General features: G+C 43.4%; 1 protein-coding gene and 2 pseudogenes across 1 annotated transcript in view; 2 read left to right on the forward strand and 1 right to left on the reverse strand.

Annotated features, from left to right (window-relative positions):
• SVOPL (SVOP like) overlaps positions 1–19,864 on the reverse strand; it is a 105,153-nt gene extending 85,289 nt beyond the window's left edge. Inside the window, exon 1 of the mRNA XM_054560667.2 lies at positions 19,680–19,864. The gene's annotated coding sequence lies outside the window, so the exon portion shown is untranslated. The remainder of the gene's footprint in view (positions 1–19,679) is intronic.
• LOC112134338 (large ribosomal subunit protein uL22-like) lies at positions 9,539–10,092 on the forward strand (annotated as a pseudogene).
• A 267-nt stretch (positions 19,865–20,131) lies between the features above and the next one.
• Positions 20,132–21,485, forward strand: LOC100460152 (cytochrome b-c1 complex subunit Rieske, mitochondrial-like; annotated as a pseudogene).
• Positions 21,486–23,952: the final 2,467 nt, after the last annotated feature.

Consider the following 23,952-nt stretch of genomic DNA (forward strand, 5'->3'; position numbering starts at 1 on the left):
TTGAGATGGAGTCTCACTCTATTGCCCAGGTTGGAGTTCAGTGGTGCAATCTCAGCTCACTACAACCTCCGCCTTCTGGGTTCAAGCGATTCTCGTGCCTCAGCCTCTCGAGTAGCTGGGGTTACAGGCATGCGTCACCATGCCCGGCTAATTTTTTGTATATTTTGTAGAGACAGGGTTTCACCATGTTCTACAGGCTGGTCTCGAACTCCTGACCTCAGGTGATCCGCCCACCTCGGCTTCCCAAAGTGCTGGGATTATAGGCATGAACCACTGTGCCCAGCCTTCCCTACTACTTTTTAGGTATGTGGCTTTGAGGAATTTGCCCTTTGCACACCTCAGTTTTCTCAAATGGGTTTCCTAAAATGGGGATGATATAATAATGGCACCCAACTTTCAAGGTTGTTGTGATGATTAAATGAGTTAGTTCACAGAAAGCACTTACCCCATAACTGGCAAGTACTAATGTGCTTGATAAATGGAAGCCATTACTATTATTACTCTGTATGAGGGATGTATTTGTCACTAATCATTATCCTGAACACTTTACATACATGAATTATTCCCTCTAGTCTTCACAGAAGATCTGTGAAATGTTATAGTTTATCACTGTCTGGCATGTAAGGAACCTGAGAAATGGAGAGACCAAATGGCTAAATTAGATAATCGAGCTAAATTAAGAGGCCAAATTAGACAACCAGGACTCTGAGACCAGTAACCAACCTTGAGCCTGGGGCCAGACGCAGGTCTTGGCAATTTAACCAATAGCATCCTCTGAGTGGGAGGGAAGATGGCTTTGATACAGAAAAACAATCACAAAGCAGCACTTCACACTTCCACAGATCCTGTATTTCCAGTGTGCTTTCTTGCATGTCATTGTCATTTTTTTTTTTTTTTTTTGAGGCAGAGTCTTGCCTTGTCACCAAGGCTGGAGTGCAGTGGCACGATCTCGGCTCACTGCAACCTCCGCCTACTGGTTCAAGAAATTCTCCTCCCTCTTACATGCACCCACTGCCACACTGGGCTAATTTTTGTATTTTTAGTAGAGACGGGGTTTTGCCATGTTGGCCAGGCAGGTCCCAAACTCCTGACCTCAAGTGATCCACCTGCCTTGGCTTCCCAAAGTGTTGGGATTACAGGCGTGAGCCACCATGCCTGGCTGCTTCTTTTTACCTTACCTTTTTGCATTTAACCCTAAAAAGGATTCTTAACCCTAAAAGCCAAAAGCAAACTAAGACAAGTAAAGATCGGTATCAAGTTAGTGGCTTACCCACACAGACTTTTTTGTGTGTGTGTGTGAGACAGAGTCTCGCTCTGTCGCCCAGGCTGGAGTGCAGTGGCCCGATCTCGGCTCACTGCAAGCTCTGCCTCCCAGGTTCATGCCATTCTCCTGCCTCAGCCTCCCGAGTAGCTGGGACTACAGGCACCCGCCACCATGGCCGGCTAATTTTTTGTATTTTTAGTAGATACGGGGTTTCACCGTGTTAGCCAGGATGGTCTCGATCTCCTGACTTTGTGAATCTGCCCACATCGGCCTCCCAAAGTACTGGGATTAGAGGCGTGAGCCACCCTGCCCAGCCAGACTTTTTCTCAGATGACTTTAAGACAGTCATAAAGAAAGTAGTTATGTTAATATTGTTAGGAACCCAGGTTTTCATTATTAAGAGGAAAATATAAGTATAAAATCAAATTTAGCTATGTAAAAAATTTATAATCCTAATTTTGAACTTGAAATAGAGATATGAAATTATTATATAACATATATATTAACAAATATATATTAACAAATATAATTATTATATAACATATATAATAAATATAAACAAACAAACCCAGGCACCTTAGGTACCTAATTTTGAACTGGAAATAGAGATATGAAATTATTATATAACATATAATATTAACAAATATAATATATTAACAAATATAATTATTATATAACATATATAATAAACATAAACCCAGGCATCTTAGGTAAATGGCTGATTCCGGCTCAGGGACAGGAAATGTACAAACTGAGCCTGGGGCATCTTGTCGTAGCCTATAGCATGGGCAATATCAAAGACCCCTGGGGTTGTAATGAAAGATTACAAAATTAAAACTGAGGGCTGGGCGTGGTAGCTCACACCTGTAATCTCAGCATTTTGGGAGGCTAAGGCAGGAGGATCATTTGAGACCAAGAGTTTGAGACCAGTCTGGCCAACACAGCAAAACCCTGTCTCTACTAGAAATGCAAAATGAGCCAGGCATGGTGGCATGCACCTGTAGTCCCAGCTACTCAGGAGGCTGAGGCATGAGAATTGCTTGAACCCTGGAGGCGGAGGTTGCAGTGAGCCAAGATCGGGCCACTGCACTCAGTCAGAGTGACAAAGTGAGACTCCATCTCAGAAAAAAAAAAAAAATTGAAATTGAAAAGGCTCCCACTCGCCAAAGATGGGACAATTTGAACATCAGAAAAACTAATGACTGCCAAGAATTGAAACACATTGAAGATGTTAAAATCCATTTGTTCACAGTAATACCATAATGAAGACCTCACTGATCACCTTTGGAGAATGGTAAGAAACTCATTCTGAAAACTAGCAAATATAATAAATATCTTGACTTTTTCGTACAAATTGTCTGTACATCAGGGTAACTAAACACTTGATGAGGGAAAATTATTTGTGAATAATAAAGCTAATATATGCAGAGAAAAGGATGGAATTAAATTATCACTGTTTTGCACCTTCTAAAAAAATAACGGATCCAGGCAACAATCATCAATGGCTTGTAAACTATGAGGTGAAAGGCTGATGGTGAACTTTGCTATGAGAGGGATATGACTGATAACACCTGAAACCACTGAAAAATCTTAACACCATGGAAACAGAGACAGGCAGATTGCATTGGCTCCTAATGAGATGCAACAGGACGATGTATGCAACATCACCTGTGAAGTATTCTCATAGAGACAATTTGAACCTGAATCGAATCAGGAATATAGCTCTAGCTACCAGCTTACACAGGAAATGAAGAAACATGTTAAACAACACCATGTGGATGCAATAAGAAAAATGCAGAATGCTGGAAGCTGTATAAGAAAAATGACCCAGTTTCTTCATTAAATAAATGGCAAGGGAAAGAAGAGGAAAGGGGAACCTATAGACTAAAATAAAAGAGACACATCAAACCAAAAATGGACCTTGTTTGGATGTTCATTCAAACAAATCAACTATAAAAAATTTTAAAATAAAACAAGTGTGTGGCTGCGTGCAGTGGCTCACCTCTGTAATCCCAATACTTTGGGAAGCCGAGGTGGGTGGATCACCTGAGGTCAGGAGTTCAAGACCAGGCTGACCAACATGATAAAACCCCATCTCTACTAAAAATACAAAATTAGCCAGGCGTGATGGTGCATGCCTGTAATCTCAGCTACTTGGGAGGCTGAGGCACAAGAGTCATTGGAACCCAGGAGATGGAGGTTGCGGTAAGCAGAGATCAAGCCATTGCACTCCAGCCTGGGTGACAGGAGCAAAACTCCATCTCAAAAAAAAAAAAAAAGAAAAGAAAAGAAAAACAACAATGTGAGAGAGATATAGATACAGATAATATCAGGGAAATTTTAGCAAGTTTGGAAATTTGAAGATATTAAGAAATTACTGATGACCTCATTAGGTGTGACAATGGTATTATGGCCATGGTATAAGAAAGAATCCTTGTATTTTTGAGGTACATACTAAAATATTTGCTAATGAAATGATGATGATGTCTGGGATTTATTTTAAAATAAATAATAGGGTGAGGGAAACGTGTATAGGAATTACATGGGTGCATAGATGAAAAAAGAATGGTGATCTGTTGAAAATTATTGGAGGAAGATTAGTTTCTTCTACTTTTGAGTATGTGTAGTATTTTCCAAAATAAATAGTTCAAAAAAATGAGGTTTTGAGATTCTGTTTTTTTTTTTGAGACAGAGTTTTGCTCTTTTGCCCAGGCTGGAGTGCAGTGGTGGGATCTCGTCTTACTGCAACCTCTGCCCCCCGGGTTCAAGCAATTCTCCTGCCTTAGCCTCCCGAGTAGCTGGGATTATAGGTGCCCGCCACCATGCGCAAATAATTTTTGTATTTTTAGTAGAGATATGGGTTTCTCCATGTTGGCCAGGCTGGTCTCAAACTCCTGACCTTAGGTGATCCACCTGCCTTGGACTCCCAAAGTGCTAGGATTACAGGCATGAGCCACTGTGCCTGGCAGTCGTGAGATTCTGATGTAACTTTTCCAATGTCTGATCACTAGTAAGTAGTAGAATCAGAACTCACAAAGGGTTAATATCCAAAATATGTAAGAAACTCTTGGGGCGGGCACAGTGGCTCATGCCTGTAATCCCAGCATTTTGTGAGGCTGAGGCGGGCGGATCACAAGATCAGGAGTTCCAGACCAGTCTGGCCAACATGGTGAAACCATGTCTCTATTAAAAATACAAAAATTAGCCAGGTGTGGTGGCGTATGCCTGTAATCCCAGCTACTCGGGAGGCTGAAACAGGAGAATCACTTGAAACTGGGAGGCAGAGGTTGCAGTGAGCCGAAATCATGCCACTGTACTCCAGCCTGGGTGACAGAATGGGACCCTGTCTCGGCAGGGGGGCAGGTGGCAAAGAAACTCCTGGCCAGATGCGGTGGCTCACGTCTATAATCCCAGCAATTTGGGAGGCTGAGGCAGGTAGGTCACCTGAGGTCAGGAGTTTGAGACCAGCCCGGCCAACATGGTGAAACCCCATCTCTACTAAAAATACAAAAACTAGCAGGACACGATGGTGGGTGCCTGTAATCCCTGATACTCAGGAGGCTGAGGCAGGAGAATCACTTGAACCTGGGAGGCAGAGGTTGCAGTGAGCTGAGATTGTGCCATTGCACTGCAGCCTGGGCAACAAAGCAAGACTCCATCTCAAAAAAAAAAAAAAAAGGAAAAAAGGAACTCCTGCAACTTGAGCAAAACCCAAAAAACTCAAATGATGGGCAAAGGACCTGAGCAGACAGTTTTCAAGTGAAGACATACAAATTGCCAATAGACAGCCAGTACAAATGGCCAATGAAAAGGTGCAGGACATCACCAATCCTCAGAAAAATGCAAATCAAAACCACAGTGAGACATTACCTCATACTTGTTAGGATGGCCATTATCAAAAGGTCGAGAGAGATAGTTGTGGGAATGTGGAGAAAAAGGAACCCTTGTACACTGTTGGTGGGAATGTAAATTGGTGCAGCCACTATGGAAAACAGTATTGAACTATCCTCAAAAAATTAAAATAGAACCACCAATATGATCCAACAGCCCTACTTCTGCATATATCCAAATGGAATTGAAATCAGTTATCTCAGAGAGATATCTGCACTCCCATGTTCACTACAGCGTTATTCACGATAGCCAAAACATAAAACAACCCAAATGTCCATTAACGGACGTGTGGAAAAGGAAATTGGGTACATGCGTACAAGGGAATTTTTCTTTTTCTTTTTCTTTTTCTTTTCTTTTTTTTTTTTTTTTTTTTGAGATGGAGTTTCATTCTTGTTGCCCAGGCTAGAGTGCAATGGCAGGATCTCAGCTCACTGCAACCTCAGCCTCTTGGGTTCAAGCAATTCTCCTGCCTCAGGCTCCCAAGTAGCTGGGATTACAGGCATGTGCCACCACACCCAGCTAATTTTGTATTTTTAATAGAGACAGGGTTTCACCATGTTGGTCAGGCTGGTCTCCAACTCCTGACCTCAGGTGATCCACCTGCCTCAGCCTCCCAAAATGCTGGGATTACAGGTGTGAGTCACTGCGCCCGGCCACAATGGAATATTATTCATCTTTAAAAAAGAGGGAAATCCTGCCATCTGCAACAAGGTGGATGAAACTGAAGGACATGATGCTAAATTAAACAAGCCAGGCACAGAAGAATGAATACTATGTTATATCATTTACATGACGAATCTAAAATAGTCAAAGTCATAGAAGCAGAGAGTGGAATAGTGGATGCCATTCTGAGGGGCTGAGGGGAAGAGGAAACGGGGAAGTATTAGTCAAAGGCACAAAATTTTGGCTATACAAGATGAATGCGTCCTAAAGATCTTCCTACAGCATTGAGCCTATAGTTAACAATATGGTATCATGCGCTTAAAATTTTGCCAGGAAGGTAGATCTTCTGATAAGTGTTCTTATCACAAAAATAATAATAGCTGGGTGTGGTGGCTCATGCCTGTAATCCCAGGAATTCGAGACCAGCCTGGCCAACATGGTGAAACCCCGTATCTACTAAAAATACAAAAATTAGCCAGGCATGGTGGCGGGTGCAGTGGTGGGCACCTGTAATCCCAGCTACTCGGGAGCCTGAGGCAGGAGAATCACTTAAACCCAGGAGGCAGAGGTTGCAGTAAGCCGAGATTGCGCCACTGCCCTCTAGCCTGGGCAACAGAGCAAGACTGTCTCAAAAATAATAAAGAAGGCTAGAGGAAACTTTTGGAGGTAGGTTTATGGCATAGATTGTGGTGATGGTTTCACAGCGATACTTATCTCCAAATTCTTCAAGTTGTATACATTAAATATGTACCAGTTTTTATGTCATTCATGTCTCAATAAAGTGGTTAAAACAAAAACAGAAACGAAAAAACTCAAGCCAAGCTGTCCTTTTGCCAGAACATAAAAATAGCCAGAGAGGGCCGGCTGCCATGGCTCACGCCTGTAATCCCAGCACTTTGGGAGGCCGAGGTGGGTGGATGGTCTGAGGTCAGGAGTTCGAGACCAGCCTGGCCAACCTGGCGAAAACCCGTCTCCACTAAAAATACAAAAATTAGCTGGGCGTGGTGGCGGGCGCCTGTAATCCCAGCTACTCGGGAGGCTGAGGCAGGAGAATCGCTTGAACCCAGGGGCTGGAGGTTGCAGTCAGCCGAGATCGTGCCACTTCACTCCAGCCTGGGCGAAAGAGCGAGACTCTGCCTCAAAAAAAAAAAAAAAAAAAAAAAAAAGAAGAAGCCAGAGAACAGCTGTGTAGTAGCACATCAAGGTCATTAATGTTTGCCAAGTACTGGCTCTGTAGTTCCTGTGGAGGCTTCAGAGGAGGATCTGACATGTTCCTGGCCTAAGGAGTTTTTTGTTTTTTGGGTTTTGTTTTGTTTTTTTTTTTTTTTTGAGACAGAGTTTCACTCTTTTTGCCCAGGCTGCAGTGCAATGGCACGATCCTGGCTCACCACAACCTCTGCCTCCCAGGTTCAAGCAATTCTCCTGCCTCAGCCTCCTGAGTAGCTGGGATTACAGGCATGTGCCGCCACGCCCGGCTAATTTTGTATTTTTAGTAGAGACAGGGTTTCTCTGTGTTGGTCAGGTTGGTCTTGAACTCTCCACCTCAGGTGATCTGCCTGCCTTGGCCTCCCAAAGTGCTGGGATTACAGGCATGAGCCACCGCACCTGACCTAGTTTTTAATCTAGCTGGGGACGCAAAAGATAAACATAACAAACAATTATACTGCAGTGTATATATTCTTTGTTTTCTTAAACACTGTCACAGAGACATCAATATTCCCAGATGGGAAAAAGATCAATAATGCTCAGAGATAATCCATGAAATTCTCCCTCTCAAGAGAGACCATAAAAAGTATGAAAAGTTGTTATTTACACATAGCGGGAAAAGCAAAATAATTGGTCTCTCAGCCCATCTGGGAGCCTGAAAGTTATGAGGACAGACAATTCTAAAACTACTGCTCCCTTTTCAGACATTGTTGGAACACCATTTGAAGGGTGTTCTTTATTTGGAAGCTTTTTTTTTTTCCTTTTTTCCTCTTTTTTTTTTTGAGACGGAGTTTCACTATTGTTGCCTAGGCTAGAGTGCAATGGCGTGATCTCGGCTCACCACAACCTCCGCCTCCCGAGTTCAAGTGATTCTCCTGCCTCAGCCTCCCGAGTAGCTGGGATTACAGGTGCACACCACCATGCCCAGCTAATTTTTTTATTTTTAGTGGAGATGGGGTTTTGCCATGTTGGCCAGGCTGGTCTCAAACTCCTGACCTCAGGTGATCCGGCCAACCTCAGCCTCCCAAAGTGCTGAGATTAGAGGCATGAGCCACTGTACTTGCCCTAAATTTTTTTATTTTAATTTTTATTTTTTGATACAGGGTCTTACTCTCTTGCCCAAGTTGGAGTGCTACCACACCTGGGCAAAAAACAAAAAAAAAAAATTGGACTTAAAAAAATTTAAAACTTTTGAGTGTCTTTAAGAAGGTGAAAGAAAAACGAAACACAGAATGGGAGAGAGTATTTGCAAATCATATACCTGATAAGAGTGTAGTATCCAGAATATATAAAGAACTCTTACAACTCAATAATAAAAAGACAATCTAATTTTTTTTTTTTTTTTTTTTTTTTTTGGTAACAGAGTCTTGCTCTGTCGCCAGGCTGGAGTGCAGTGGCATGATCTCAGCTCACTGCAAACTTCCCCTCCCGGGTTCAAGTGAGTCTCCTGCCTTAGCCTTCTGAGTAGCTGGGATTACAGGTGTGCACCACCGCACACAGCTAATTTTTGTATTTTTTAGTAGAGACAAGGTTTCACCATGTTGGCCAGGATGGTCTCGATCTCTTGACCTCGTGATCCACCCGCCTCGGCCTCCCACAGTGCTGGGATTACAGGCGTGAGCCACCGCACCTAGTGACAACCTAATTTTTTAAATGGGCAAATGATTTCAATAGACATGTCTACAAAGAAGATATGCAAATGGCCAATGAGCACATGAAAAGAGACTCAACATCATTGGTCATTCGGGAAATGCAAATCAAAACCACAAGATATCAATTCCTACTCAGTAGGTTGCCTAAAAATTTTGTTTTTTTTTTTTTTTTTTGAGACAGAGTTTCACTCTTGTTGCCCAAGCTGGAGTGCAGTGGCATGTTCCTGGCTGACTGCAACCTTTGCCTCCTGGGTTCAAGCGATTCTCCTGCCTCAGCCTCCCAAGTGGCTAGGATTACAGGCATGCACTACCACACTCGGCTAATTTTATACTTTTAATAGAGACAGGGGTTTCACCATGTTGGTCAGGCTGGTCTTGAACTCCTGACCTCCAGTGGTCCACCTGCCTTGGCCTCCCAAAGTGCTGGGATTACAGGTGTGAGCCACAGCGCCCAGCCAGATCCCTAAAATTAAAAAGGTAGGCAATATGTTTCTCATACTTTATAATTATTTTTTAAAAAGGCAGTAGCAAGTGTTAGTGAAGATGTGGGGGCATCAGAACCCTTGTGTGTTGCTGGTGGGAATTTAGAATCATGTAGCCCCTGTAGAGAACAGTTTGTCAGTTCCTCAAAGGGTAAACAGAGTTACCGTATGTGCTGTTCCACTCTTAGGTATAACCTCAGAATTGAGAACATAATCTTATGAGTTGAATTGTGTGCCCATCAAAATTTTTATGTGGAAGACCTAACCCCTAGTACCTCAGAATGTGACTTGATTTGGAATTAGGATCATTGCAGATGTAATTCGTTAAGATAAAGTCAGCTCTTCCTCTTTCCCTAAGCGTCCTGAGGTAATCTGTGAAAATGGTTTGCTATTCATTTGACCCGGAGAACTCCACAAAATCATGCAAATCAAGAGGTTCAAATCTTTGGGTTCACTTTAAGAACACTCATGACACTTCCCAGGTCATCAAGGGTATGCATATATGAAAAGCCACAAAGTATCTGAAAGATGTCACTTTACAGAAATAGTGCGTACCCTTCCGAGGTTACAATGGTGGAGTTGGCAGGTGTGCCCAGGCCAAGCAGTGGGGCTGGACACAAGGTCGGTGGCCCAAAAAGAGGGCTGAATTTTTGCTGCACATGCTTAGAAATGCAGAGAGCAATGCAGAACTTAAGGGTTTAGATGTAGATTCTCTGGTCATTGAGATATCCAAGTGAACAAAGCACCTAAGATGTGCCGCCGGATCGACAGAGCTCAGGGTCGGATTAACCCATGCATGAGCTCTCCCTGCCACACTGAGATGATCCTTACTGAAAAGGAACAGATTGTTCCTAAACCAGAAGAGGAGGTTGCCCTGAAGAAAAAGATATCCCGGAAGAAACTGAAGAAACAAAAACTTATGACACGAGAGTAAATTCAGCATTAAAATAAATGCAATTAAAAGTAAAAAAAAAAAAAAAAGGGGGGGCCAGATGTAGTGGCTCTGCATGTAATCCCAGCACTTTGGAAGGCCGAGGTGGGTGGATCACAAGGTCAGCAGTTTGAGACCAGCCTGACCAACATGATGAAACCCCGTCTCTACTAAAAATACAAAAATTAGCCGGGCGTGGTGGTGCGCACCTGTAATCCCAGCTACTCAAGAGGCTGAGGCAGGAGAATCCCTTGAATCCGGGAGGTGGAGGTTGCGGTGAGCTGAGATCACGCCACTGCACTCCAGCCTGGGCAACGGAGTGGAAAGAAATTCTACTGGAGTGGAGCGGGAGTCTTACCCATTGTAACTGATGCTCTCACAAAGTGGGAGAATTTGGACACAGACACAGCACACAGGGAGAATGGCCTGGCAACACGAAGGCAGATATGGGGGTGATGCATCTACAAGCCAAGGAACCCCAAGGGGTGCCAGCAACCACCAGCAACTAGGAGAGAGGCATGGATCAGATTCTCCCTCCCAGCCTCAGAAAGAACCCACCCTGCCAAAACCTTGGTCTCAGACTTCTAGCCTCTCGAATCATGAAATGATCAATTTCTCTTGTTTAAGCCACTCGGTGTATGGTACTTTGTTATGGCAGCCCTAGGGAACTAATACACGTGTCCATGCAAACACTCATACGTGACTGGTCAGAGAGGCATCATTTATCATAGCCAAAAGTAGGAATGGTCCAAATGTCCATCATCTGAGGAATGGATAAATGAGATGTGGTCTATCCATACAATGGAATATCATTCAGCAATAGGAAGGAATGGAGTTCTGATACTTGCTACATCATGAATGAATCTCAAAAACATGCTAAGCAAAAGAAGTCATATAAGACCATATATTGTATGATTCCATTTATATGAAATATCTATTTATATGAAAATTCACAGAGACAGAAATAGATGAGTGGTTGCCGGGGGAGGAGGAGAGTAGGGAGTGACTGATAATAGGTGTGAGGTTTCTTTGGCAGGTGATGAAACATTCTGGAACTCTACCATGGTGATGGTTGCACAACCTTGTGAACATACTCAAGATCACTGAATTGTACCCTTTTCTTTCTCTCTTTCCTTTTTTTTTAATGGGACAGAGTCTCACTCTGTTGCCCAGGCTGGAGTGCAGTGGTGCAATCTCAGCTCACTTCAGCCTATGCCTCCCAAGTTCAAATGATTCTCCTGCCTCAGCCTCCCAAGTAGCTGGGACTACAGGTGTCCACCACCATGCCCGACTAATTTTTTTGTATTTTTACTACAGATTGAGTTTCACCATTTTGGTCAGGCTAGTCTCAAACTCCTAACCTCAAAATATCCACCCGCCTTGGCCTCCCAAAGTGCTGGGCTTATAGGCATGAGCCACGGCACCCAGCCTGAATTGTACTCTTTAAATTGGTGACTTTTATGTAGGTGGATTATGTCAATTATATATTTATTCCTTTTTTAAAAACAGAAAAATAACATAGTAATGCAAATCACAGAGGCAGACTTTAAAACCAAAAGGAATCTGGGTTTTATAGTATCTGGGAATAAAACGATTCAGTTTGATGGAAAAATAGTATTTTGAAATCCTAGTGAGTTCATTCTAAGTTCAGTTACAACTAAAATGCTTAACAATGAGTTCAGTCTTCAGTCAACATTAAATCTCTTCTATCAGTCATGTTTTACGATGTCTCATAACAATCTAAACATATTTTACAATTTTAACAATCTTAAAGGTTTACATTTTAGAGGGGCAATAAAACAATTTTCAGCAAGTCTCCTTGTTTTCTATATTGAACAGCAAGAAACGTGGAACTCTTCCACTTACTACTGAGCAGAACAAGTTTTGCTGTTGTTGTTGTTGTTGTTGTTGTTGTTTTTGAGACCAAGTCTTGCTCTTGTCACCCAGGTTGGAGTGCAATGGCGTGATCTCGGCTCACTGCAACCTCCGCCTCCCAGGTTCAAGCGATTCTCGTGCCTCAGCCTCCCGAGAAGCTGGGATTACAGGCGTGTGCCACCACGCCCGGCTAATTTTTGTATTTTTAGTAGAGACAGGGTTTTACCACATTGGCCAGGCTGATCTCAAACTCCTGACCTCAGGTGATCCACCCACCTCGGCCTCCCAAAGTGCTGGGATTACAGGCATGAGCCACCATGCCCGGCCCAAGTTTTTATTTATTTTAATTTAATTTTATTTATTTTTGAGACAGAGTCTCGCTCTGTCTCTGCCTCCCAGGTTCCAGGGATTCTCCTGCCTCAGACTCCTGAGTAGCTGAGATTACAAGCATGCACCACCACACCTGGCTAGCTTTTGTATTTTTAGTAGAGACAGGGTTTCACCATATTGGCTAGGCTGGTCTCGAACTCCTAACCTCAAGTGAACCAGCACTTTGGGAGGCCGAGGCGGGTGGATCACTTGCATCTGGGAGGAGGAGGTTACAGTGAGCTGAGATCACGCCATTGCACTCCAGCCTGGGTGACAAGAGTGAAACTCCATCTCAAAAAAGAAAAAATAGCCTTATGAGTTTCACATCAAGTTTTGTTACAAAATGGAATTGAAGATATCCGTCATTCTTTCAAAAAGCATGTGTGTATGCACTTGTGCTGAGATGACTACAAGCAGTATCACATTGTTTAAACAGTGAGAAAGGGGTAGTGATGGGAGGTGAAGCTGCAGAGGTGGGCAAGGCCAGAAGCACCCCACCTGCTGAGCATGAATTGTATTCTATAGCCACTGCTCCCCAACATTGGGCCAAACACATATAAACCCTCCATGCAAAAAATATGTGACACAAATACATATTACAGTTTTTCAGATTGCCATTTTGTATAACAAAAATCAACATAATAGCATTATTGACTTCATAGTCATTATATATTTCTGATTAAATAATAATAATAATAATATTTTGTTTCCATGATAGGAAGAAAATTAAAATGTGGCATAGTTTTAGGCAACTGATGATATAAAAGAAAATAAAATTCCTTTTGGTCTTGACATAGACCGCTAGAGAAATAGATAGAATCTTCATATGCAACCCTTGGTCCTAGAGTGAGCAAGATTTACATGGTCCTAAAAAAGGGGTCTGTTTATTCATTTTCAGGTTCACAGTCAACCTCCAGAGTTTTGAATAAAACATATAAGACTTGATTGTGGTTTCAGGATGGAACAAAATGTCAGTATCTTTGACAACGGGACAGCCAATTACATATAACAAAGTTGAGAGTTGGAAGTCAGTGAGCAAAGGTGGAGGGACTGGTAAGCATCCTACCCAAAGAAACAATATGCTAACTAAAATTCACGTAATAAGGACTAGAGCTATAAGTGTACTGTGTATAATTACAACAATAGCTAAGAGAATAACTAAAGATACCTATAACATATTGGGAGAATAGCACAAAGGAAGGAAAATTATGACCTAAATTATTTTTCTTGTGAGTAATGGATTGATACTGTCATAAACCAAGAAATGAAGTATAATTATATTGTTTTAATTATAAAAGTAATCGCTCAGAAAACTAAAAACACACAATAAAAAGAAATTTCTTGCCAGGCGTGGTGTTTCACGCCTGTCATCTCAGCATTTTGGGAGGCCAAGGCGGAAGGATTGTTTGATTGCTTGAGGCCAGGAGGTCAAGACCAGCCTGGGCAATATAGAGAGACCTCTTCTCTACTAAAAATTTTTTAAAAATTAGCTGGGCATGGTCCCAGCTACTTGGAGGGCTGAGGCAGGAAGATCACTTGAGCCTAGGAGTTCCAATCCAGCCTGGATGATAGAACAAGAAAGAAAGAAAGAAAAAGAAAACAAAAAAAGAAAGAAAGAAAGAAAGAAGGAAAGAAGGAAAGAAAGAAAGAGAGAAAGAAAGAAAGAGAAAGGAAGGAAGGAAGGAAGGAAGAAAGAAAAGAAAGAAAGAAAGAAAGGAAGAAAGAAGGGAAGGAAGGAAGGAAGAAAGAAAGAAAAGAAAGAGGAAGGAGAAAAGAAAGAGGGAGGGAGGGAGGAAGTGAGGGAGGGAGGAAGGAAGGAAAGGAAGGAAGGAAGGAAGGAGGGAGGGAAGGAAGGAAGGAAGGAAGGAATTTCTTTGGGGATATGAGAAGTTGAAGCAGGAGATTGCTTATTTCTGTTATAAACTCATTTTACTGTTGGATTTGTTGCCATGTGCCCTTATTACTTCAACAAAACATTTATAAATTTAAAGAAAGCTAAACAAAAAAACAACATGAAACTTACACGTTTAATAGAATCTCTTACAGCTCAGGAAGGAAAAGATGGCTGCATCAGCGACATGAAGAATACATACAGTGGCTGGCAAATCTATGAAACTGTGTTCACCCGCACCAAACCTTCACATTAAAGGGAGTTATAATTCTTCTCTGTCAGATTTGCAAGAATTTAAAAGATTGATTGTACCAAGTTTAAGGGAAATAGGCACTCAAACTATTGGCAGACGTGTAAATTAGTACAACCTTTCTCAAAGGCATGGGGCATTGGATGACAGAATTCTTGACTGAGCAATTTCACTCTGAGGACTCATCCTCATGAGATAGTTAAACAGGTATACAACGATATAGGTGGGCATAAGGAGGGTCACCACACTGTTGTTTTTTTTTTTGTTTTTGAGACGGAGTCTCACTCTGTCGCCCAGGCTGGAGTTCAATGGTGCAATCTCGGCTCACTGCAACCTCTGCCTCATGGGTTCAAGTGATTCTCCTGCCTCAGCCTCCCGAGTAGCTGGGATTACAGGCACCCGCCACCAAGCCCAGCTAATTTTTGTGTTTTTAGTAGAAACGGAGTTTCAACACCATGTTGGCCAGGCTGGTCTCAAACTCCTGACCTCAGGTGATCCACCTGCCTCAGCCTCCCAAAGTGCTAGGATTACAGGCGTGAGCCACTGTGCCCTGGCCTGCCCAGCTAATATTTAAAATTTTGGTAGAAACGAGGTCTTACCATGTTGACCAGACTGGTCTTAAACTCCTGGGCTCAGGTGATCTTCCTGCCTCAGTCTCCCAAAGTGCTGGGACTTACAGATGTTAGCCACTATGCCCAGCCAAGGCCTGTGTTTTTGTGCCACATGCCCCCACCTGCTCTCCATTACTGGCCATGACCTATTGGGTCAGGGACAGGCACTTGACCTGGAGACGCTCAAATGATTGGTCAGAAGTCCACAGGGTAGCCTGGCATAAGAGGCCCTGTTTGATAGTGGTGATGGGTGCACAATATTGTGAATGTGCTACATGCCATTGAATTGTTCATTTTAAAACTGTTACAGGCTGGGCATGGTGGTGCATACCTGTAATCCCAGCACTTTGGGATGCCAAGGTGGAAGGATTGCTTGAGGTCAGGAATTTGAGACCAGCCTGGGCAACAGAGTGAGACCCCCATCTCTACAAAAATAATAATAATACTAATAAATTAAAAAATAAAAAATTTACAATGGCAAATTTGAAGTTATGTGTATTTTACCACAGTTTTTAAAAATTAAAAGTACAAGAAAAAATTGCCAAAAAAATACAGGTACCCAGTAAATGTTTGTAGCAGATATAAGCCACAAATTACAAGATGAAAATATTAAGATTCTAATGGCCAGTCTGGGCAATATAGTGAGACCTGGTCTCTACAAAAAAAGTTTTTTAAAAAATTAGCCCTGTGTGGTGGCACATGGCTGTGGTCCCAGCTACTTGGGAGGCTGAGGTGGGAGAATCACTTGAGCCTGAAAGGTGGGGGCTCCAGTGAACCATGATCATGCCACCCACTGCACTCCAGCCTGGGCAACAGAGGCAGACCCTGTCTCAAAAAAAAAAAAGAAGAAGAAGAAGAGGAAGAGGAAGAACAAGAGGAGGAGAAGGAAGAAAAGAAGAAGAAGAAGAGGAAGAGGAAGAACAAGAGGAGGAGAAGGAAGAAAAGAAGAAGAAGAGGAAGAGGAAGAACAAGAGGAGGAGAAGGAAGAAAAGAAGAAGAAGAAGAGGAAGAGGAAGAACAAGAGGAGGAGAAGGAAGAAAAGAAGAAGAAGAGGAAGAGGAAGAACAAGAGGAGGAGAAGGAAGAAAAGAAGAGGAAGAAGAAGAAGAGGAAGAAGGATAAGAGGAAGAGGAGAAGGAAGAAAAGAAGAAGGAGAAGAAAGAGAAGAAGGAGAAGGAGGAGGAGGAGAAGGAGAAGAAGAAGAGGAAGAAGAAGAAGAGAGAAGAGAAAGAAGAAGGAGGAAGACAAAAGAAGATAATCCCAATAGATGCACAGGCAAATTGTAGGAACAAACAATTCACAAGAGGACATGTAAATTATAATTTTAAAATCTTTAGGTATAATTTTATGCCAACTAAATTAACAAACATGGAAAGGAAAGAAGGAAGAAAGGACAGAGGAAGGGAGGAAAGAGGAAAGGAGGGAAGGAAGAAGTAATGAAAAAGAGGAGAAGTTGGCAGGAATGGAGAGAGGGAAAAAAGAAACGAAGGAGGGAAGGGAACAAAGGACAGGATGAGGGAAGAGTAGAGGTGGGAATGAAGCAAGAGGAGGAAGGAGAGAATGGAGGGAAAGAAGGAGGGGAAAAGAAGGGGAAGGGGGAAGGAAGAAAGCCAGTAGTCATGGTGAAATCGAGATTAAACTTACTCCATTTCTTCTGCCTGCATTTCCTCATCTGGGAATAAAAATAATTCTACCTGCTGGTGGGAGAAATTGCTATTGCCTATCCAACATCAGGGCTTACCTTGTACCTTGCTGGTGGCAGTGGCCACTGGGATGCAGGTGAAGGTTGTTGGGGCTTCAGGGAAAACCTTCTTCTGCCCCTTGCCTCTTTCTCACACCCCCTCGCTAGACTAGAGGCAGGGTGGCTGGCCCTCTGGCTGGCATCTCAGGTCATGATGCAAATGGAAAGATGAAAACTTTGGACCAAATCTGGCCAGCATAAGACAGGAACAGCCTGGAAGCTGAGGACCAGGAGATCTCCTGCAGCCTTGGACTGCTCACCTCCAGACACCACGTACGAAGGAAAGAAATATACCTCTTAGGTCCAAGCCACTGTGATTTCTGGTCTCTGTTACTTGCAGTTTTGTGCAATTCTCAACTCATAAATCTTCTCTTAAGTGTGTGATGACAATGAAACGAGATGACGTTTATAAAATATGTCAATGTGCCATTGCATCAAAAGCCCTCATGGTAGTACTGTCTCTCATCTCTGAGCAAAGCCATCGAACAAATTTTTACAACTTCACCATAATCACAAAGCATTTACTCAGGAAATGTTTTAAAGTATGTACAGGCTGGGGGCGGTGGCTCACACCTGTAATCCCAGAACTTTGGGAGGCCCAGGAGGGTGGATCACCTGAGGTCAGGAGTTTGGGACCAGCCTGGGGAACACGGTGAAACCCCGTCTCTACTAAAAATACAAAAAGTTAGCTGGGTATGGTAGCACATGCCTGTAGTCCCAACTACTCGGGAGGCTGAGGCAGGAGAATTGCTTGAACCCAGAAGGCGGAGGTTGCAGTGAGCTGAGATCATGCCACTGCACTCCAGCCTAGGTGATAGAGTGAAACTCCGTCTCCAAAAAATTAGCTGGATGTGGTAGCAAGTGCCTGTAGTCCCAGCTACTTGGGAGGCTGAGGCAGGAGAATCGCTTGAACCTGGGAGGCGGAGGTTGCAGTGAGCTGAGATTGTGCCATTGCACTCCATCCTGGGCGACAAGAGCGAAACTCCATCTCAAAAAATAAAAAATAAATAAAAATAAAGTATCTACAGAGTTACCAAATACATATAGGTCTCCAAAAGGCATTTATTGTTAATGTTCTGCTAATATTAGAACACACTGGGATCAAATAAAAAATTACCCAAAGTGGGGAGAAAAAGTCACTTGTTTTCTAAAATAGGTTGATTTTATTTCACGGGTAAACTTGAGTGGTGTTGGGAAATTGTGATCTCAGTGTGCTACTTTCCTACTGGAAAATAAGACCTCAAAACCTCTCCAAACTAGTCAGTTCATCTTACTTATGAGAGGCACAACAAAATGGATACTTTTCACCAAAATTCTCCTGTGTTCTACATTGCAAAATCAATATATTTTAGAGAAAGAAGAAGCTTTCAAACTTCAGTTCTTCCAAAGGCATAGGTGGGGTTAGGGTGGAAAAAAAGGGCTGGTGGTGAGGTGTGGCTCAGAGGAGCAAGTCAGCCCTTGCCCCGCCACCGGAACAGCATTCAGTGCCCGTCAATTGTAACACTGGTCTTCCCAATGCACAGCCCTTGAAGATAATCAGGGCTGGGTGGGTCCCCAGTGTCAGGGGAATTTGCCAAGAGGGGGAAAAAACAAACGTACAGGTTTACCTGCAACAGAGAAAGTCCTCATTCCCACCCTATTAGGATACAGGGTTTTCAACAACAGGATTCCCTTGGTGGAGCAAGTTGCAGGGCACAGGGCTGTTGGCAGGAGATTATCAGGACTGTAGCGTTCACATCTGTACCTTGGAAAGGGGCTTACTCTTTAAGTCATTAAAAGGACACTCAAACACAAACTCAAAGTTAGTTATCATATATATGAAATGTATTTCTTGGTAGTCTCTAGAGTTTTAGCCAAAAGCTACATGAAGAAAGGACAGAACAACGTGTTTGAGAGATGGAGATGAGGAACATTATTGAGAGATAGAGCTTGAGATCTTAACTCAGAAATGGAACGCTGGAAAGGCTGAGTTGACATCCTCTGTTCTTCGGTTTCCTATGTCGTTTTTTTTTTTTTTTTTTTTTTTGAGGCAGAGTCTCACTCTGTTGCCCAGGCTGGAGTGCTGTGGTGTGATCTCGGCTCACTGCAACCTCCGCTTCCCGGGTTCAAGCAATTATCCTGCCTCAGCCTCCTGAGTAGCTGGGATTACAGGCACCTGCCACCATGCCTGGCTAATTTTTCTGTATTTTTAGTAGAGACGGGGTTTCACTATCTTGGTCAGGCTGGTCTTGAACTCCTGACCTTGTGATCCACCCGCCTCGGCCTCCCAAAGTGCTGGGATTACAGGTGTGAGCCACCATGCCTGGCTGGTTTCCTATGTCATTCTAAATCCTTGCTAACCCAGTAAGAGGATGGATGGATGGGTGAATGGATGGATGGATGAATGGCAGTTGGATGATCAGTTAGACCAACTCACGAAAATAGGGAATAACATGGGAAAGAATGCTTCACATCCCTCACCATCAGTTCCTAAAAAGCTACAGTGGGAAAGTAATCCATGACCTACCTTCACAAAACCTGGCGAGAAACTGATAGATTGGGGATTTACTCTGAAACTCAAGGCTAAGGTAGAGTTCAAGCTTCATTAAAACAAATTCTAAAGGACTGATTGACATTTTATTCTATTGTATTTTGTTATACTGGTTTTTTTAACCAGAAATAATTGGGCCACAGTAGATCTTTTTTAAACTGAGTTTTGTGTGTGATGTGTGACGTAATTTGTTTTGCAATATCCAAGGAAATTTTCATGCTCCATTTGCCTTCAGCCACAAACTAACAGTCAATACCCCACCCCCACCCTCTACAGCAGCAGGAAAAAATAAGTCCAGATCAATGTTGCCCACAAATTTCTCACCTCTGTATATTCCTTGGACAGCCTTCCAATTTCAGGCTCTTTTGCTCCCCTCACCGTGGCCAAGTCTTAGACGGAAGTTGGAGCACCGATGGCTCCTCAGGGGTGGCCAGACTTGCGTTCCCAAGACGCCTGGCTCCCTGGTCTTATCCTCTCCTTTCAGGTCGGGTCTCAGATCAGGATTCTTTAAGGGCCAACTTCGCATTCTGGGCAAGTGAATGACACGTAGGGCACACCCTCTTCTCAGCAGCCTGCATTTGATCTCCTTTTAAAGGGGAAATTACATTTCTTGTTAAGACTGAAAGAGGCTGCCGAACTTTGGAGGAAATTACTATGTTGTTCTCAGGACAGCTGGAGGAATTTCTGAAAGAGAAGACCTAGGCAAGGGGCAGAGGGAAGCTTTGCCCTTGCAAACATTTGCTCACAGCCATTGCTCAGAATTAAGGGGCAGGTTCATGCCCATCCTGTCGGCCATATCCTGCAGGGTGGCAGGCATGCTGTAGCCCCTGGTATAGGCCATGGTGCCTGCCACCCTGGAGCCGCCTATGCTGTACATGGAGCAGCCTTTGCTATGCCGGGAGTCGCTGAGTGGCCAGGCCGTGAGCTGGTCTTGGGTCAACTCTGTGGGCCTCAATGTCCCTGCTTCTGTTCATTATTCCCATACAGACATCAATGTGCCTGACTTCCCTGATTACCATTGCATTGAGATTTTTGATGGGACAAAGTCTTCAAAAGAGGATGGCGAGGCTAGGAAAGGGTTCTTCTATTTGGTAACTGCAACAACTGCTGTGGGTGTCGCATATGCTGCCAAGAATGTCATCTCCCAGTTTGTTTCCAGCATCAGTGCTTCTGCTGATGTCGGCCATGTCGAAAATTGAAATCAAGTTATCTGACATTCCAGAAGGCAAGAACATGGCTTTCAAATGGAGAGGCAAATCCCTGTTTGTATGCCACAGAACCAAGAAGGAGATTGACCAAGAAGCTGCAGCTGAAGAGTCCCAGCTGAGGGCCCACAGCATGATTTAAGGGCCAGGTGCGGTGGCTCACGCCTGTAATCCCAGCACTTTGGAAGGCTGAGGTGGGCGGATCACTTGAGGTCATGAGTTCAAGACCAGCCTGGCCAACATGGCGAAACCCCGTCTCTACTTAAAATACAAAATTAGCCAGGCATGGTGGCATGTGCCTGTAATCCCAGCTACTCTGGAGGCTGAGGCAGGAAAAAACAAGAAGAAGAAGTAAAGGATGGGCCGGGAGTGGTGGCTTACACCTGTAATCCAAGCACTTTGGGAGGCCAAGGTGGGTGAATCACTTGAGGTCAGGAGTTCAAGACCAGCCTGGCAAACATGGCAAAACTCCGTCTCTACTAAAAATACAAAAATTAGTCAGGCGTGATGGTCCATGCCTGTAATCCCAGCTACTCGGGAGAATGAGGCAGGAGAATCACTTGAACCTGGGAGGCGGAAGTTGCAGTGAGCCAAGATCGCACCACTGCACTCCAGCCTGGGAGACAGAGTGAGACTCTGTCTAAAAAAAAAAAAAAAAAAAAAAAAAAAAAAAAAAAAAAAAAGATAAAAAAGGAGTAAAGAATGAGTGCAATGCCTGTCAGGGTAACCCATTCGAGTTTCTTTACTAGGCGTTTGCATTCATCCTGTTGTGCACCTATTGCAAATGAAGATTTTGGTGGTGATTACTGCCCTTGCTGTGGGTCACACAGATGCATCTGGGAGGATCTGGAAGGGGCCTGCACCTCTTGAGCTTGGAGCTCCCTCATATGAGTTCACCAGTTAGGATACAGTCATTGTTGGTTAGAGACTGGGACTCAAGTCGTAGGCTCCTTTCAGTCTTTGTGTCACTGTAGAAGAGTTATTTGAGAGCAAGCCTTCTGAACTTCAAGCTGCTTGATTTGAAATATTTAAGAAGTGATAATGTATTTGCAAACATTACTGTGAAGTAAATTGAATTTAATGTTGAATACGTTCAAGCATTCACTTAATAAAACAACTGTTAAACATTGTTACACTGTCATACACTTGAAAGGTGCAATGTCTTTTAGGTAATTCTAATTTTTTTACTTTAAAAAAAATTTTTATTTTTATTTTTTTGAGATGATGTCTCGCTCTGTCTCCCAGGCCGAAGTGCAGTGGCATGATCTCGGCTCACTGCAACCTCTGCCTCCCGGGTTCAAGTGATTCTTCTGCCTCAGCCTCCTGAGTAGCTGGGATTACAGGTGTACACCACCATGCCTGGCTAATTTTCATACTTTCAGTAGATGTGGGGTTTCACCAGTTGGCCAGGCTGGTCCCAAAATCCTGGTCTCAAGCGATTCACCCACCTTGACCTCCCAAAGTGCTGGGATTACAGGCGCCAGTCACCACGCCTGGCCTAATTCTAATTCAAAACTACACGGTGGTATATAAAAATTAAAAAACAAATAGAATTAAGGGTCAACAGGCTGGTGATCCATTTAAGCACAGTGTTCTTTTTAGACAGTTGTTGAGAAGGACAGTAGTGAGCTGAGAACCTGAAAATCGTCCAGTGGCCATGGCGGCATGGGATTGGTAGATTTCTCATCCCCCGCATTTGCATGCTGTCTCAGTCTATTCTCCCAGTTCGACCATCACTGACAGTATCTCCTCCACACCCAGGGCTTTACAACCACGTTTTCTACAGTCCAGAGAGGTGGAGATGAGGGGAACATTTGGCAATGAGGGGAACAACTCCATTTCTTTCCTGAGGGCACTCATGATAAAGCATCAAAGTTGGGACTCAAACATGTACACCTTCTGACCTTAGCTATCATTCTTTTGCTCAATCTCATTAAGTGAATATTGAGCATCTAATATTTTCCAGCCTTTCACTGTGCTGGAAAAGTCATGATACTGACATGGAAGGTGACACAGAAGCTTCCTTTTAGGTTTGAGCAATGCCGCTTCCCGTGAGCACCAGTCAGCTTTACCACACACAGGACACGTGGGCACTTAAAAAACAGGGTCTCATCCAAAGCATAATTTTGAATTTAATCAGCTCTTTTAGAACTTTACTAACAATGAAAATTTAGAACTGGCCAGATGCGGTGGCTCACACCTGTAAACCTGTAATCCCAGCACTTTAGGAGGCCAAGGCGGGCGGATCACTTGAGGCCAGGATTTCGAGACACCAGCCTGGCCAACATGGTGAAACCACGTCTCTACTAGAAGTACAAAAATTAGCCATGCATGGTGGCGGTTGCCTGTAATCCCAGCTACTCAGGAGGCTGAGGCTGGAGAATTGCTTGAACCTGGGAGGCCGGAGGTCACAGTGAGCTAAGATTGCACCACTAAACTCCAGCATATCCCTGAGACAGAGTGAGGCCCTGTCTCAAAAAAAAAAAAAAAAAAAAGAAAAGAAAGAAAGAAAAAGAAAATTTAAAATTAAATAAGATACTATTATTTTGTAAATTGTAAAAGCACTAAAAAAAAAAAAAACGATAATTATACTTAATTCTATCAGTATAGTTACCATAAAGATAATAATCTACATGGATAAAGTCCATTCAGACAAAACAGTCAGTGGGGCCGGGTGCTCATGCCTGTAACCCCAGCACTTTGAGAGGCTGAGGCGGGAGGATAGCTTGAGCCCAGTAATTCAAGACCAGCCTGGGCAACATAGTGAGACAACCCCTACCCACGGCAACTCTACAAAAAACTAAAAAATATTAGCTGGGCATGGTGGTACACACCTGTAGTCCCAGCTAGTCAGGAGGCTGAGGTGGGAGGAACATTTGAGCTTGGGAGGCTGAGGCTGCAGTGAGCTGTGATCTTGTCACTGCACTCCAGCCTGGGCAAGAGTGAGACCCTACCTCTCTCTATATATATGCAAACATATATACCTTGTTTATCATATATATCATATATGATATATATCTTGTGTATCATATATGTATCTTATCGGACTCTTAGGAGTTTGCTAGTGCAGGCACTTAAGAAATGACTGATGACTTTGGTGCCCACAGAGCCAGGGAGTAATGGGCCAGACGTCTTGGTGGTTTCCCTCCCAGCACACCATTTTCTGAACTTGTTGAAGCCTCCAAATCTCTTTCTCCAGTTACCCCAGCATAACGTGTATTGACAGTAAACAAAGTCCTTGATGATGTCATGTTGCCACACTTCATTTCACAGGATTTAGCATCCAGAGAGCCACACCGGGGGCGGCCCTCCCTCCAAACAGAGAACATTATCTCTTCTTCCTCAGTGAAAATTCATGAGAAAGTTCCTAAGCTTGTAATGCTTAGCCCTAG

This window comes from Pongo abelii, chromosome 6 (assembly GCF_028885655.2).
Source record: "Pongo abelii isolate AG06213 chromosome 6, NHGRI_mPonAbe1-v2.0_pri, whole genome shotgun sequence".
Lineage (NCBI taxonomy): Eukaryota > Metazoa > Chordata > Mammalia > Primates > Hominidae > Pongo > Pongo abelii.